Below are 1,292 nucleotides of genomic sequence, written 5' to 3' on the forward strand. Positions count from 1 at the left end.
GATAGATGTTTAATAAGGATCTCTCTGAACCTCTGGCGTACCTCACCCTCCGGCGCCATGGCCTTGGTGATGGAAGCCAGGCTTCCAATAATAGAAAAATTGGGGGTTTCCCTGGCGCTATATTTGACTTAACCAGGGTATCGATGGTAGAGAGGATCTTTACCCACTTTCTCGACGAGGTCGTGGGGTCTCGTGGCAAAAGGGCCTAGTGCCTCCATTTGCCATTAGGGTGTCTGGTGTCTCGAGCCCCTTTGGGGGCATAGGTCAGTGCTAATGGCCGCGTCTGAGTCGGGGGGAGGTACTCCTGACTCCACCTCAAGACGCTCGATCCGAGTACATTTTAGGGCTCCAAGACACACACGCAAACAAGCATTCTGCACAGCATCCAATCCTTTCAAACTTGTTTTCGATGCCGAACCAACACGATTGACCCTAGTTACTTTAGACCTAATCAGGGCTTTATATACCATTAGCAAAGACTGTCTTTTCAGCTCCCATTTATTACCAGAAAAAAGCACTTTAATAAATTTAGTGCTCTTTGACATTTATTCTTTAATGACCAATGTGGTCTTTCCAATTTAGTCTACTATCAAAAAAGTAAACCAAGAAATCTTGCAGAATTTTGAATAGGTATTGGGTGGTTGTCTGGGGTTAGCCTGATATTCGGCTTCCTCCTATGTGAAAAAATTACCCCAATACTCTTTTTAATGGAAAATTAAACCCACTGGAGGCCCCCGTTTTTGAATCATACCAGTGCCAATTTGGGTGCGATTTGCTGAGAATTTTGCATTAAAGGGAATGCCCCAAAAGCACAAAAATCAGGTACAGTGAGTATTTAAAATTCCCAGGAGGGGCTGGGGAATGTCATTGTATACATAGAAATAGGTTGGGGAAAAAACCCTTTCCCTTTTGGGACCCGTTTGGGACAAAAAGCCCAAAAAGTGGGCATTGTCAGAAAAAAAATTTTACAGAAAACGTTCTGTCAGAAATGAAATTTGAATAAAACAAGGGAAGTTTCCAGATTCGAAAGCATAAAAGTTTTTTTTGAGTAGGCCCTATCGCCATGCATGTCGTTGGGTTTTTTATTTTTAAAAAAAAACGAAATCAAAAAAATTTTTTTTTTGGCAAATTTCCCCTTGAAAATGACTGTCCAGCTTTACAGTTTATCGGGTTTGGGGTCCCCTTTGGAAACCGCATGCTCGTAAAATAGTAAATTACTGGAAAATTAAAAAATGCAAAAGCTCTGTTAACAAATTTGTTCCTGACCTTGCATAAGAAAATTTTCAACGCAA

This window comes from Penaeus chinensis, chromosome 12, assembly GCF_019202785.1.
Source record: "Penaeus chinensis breed Huanghai No. 1 chromosome 12, ASM1920278v2, whole genome shotgun sequence".
Classification (NCBI taxonomy): Eukaryota; Metazoa; Arthropoda; class Malacostraca; order Decapoda; family Penaeidae; genus Penaeus; species Penaeus chinensis.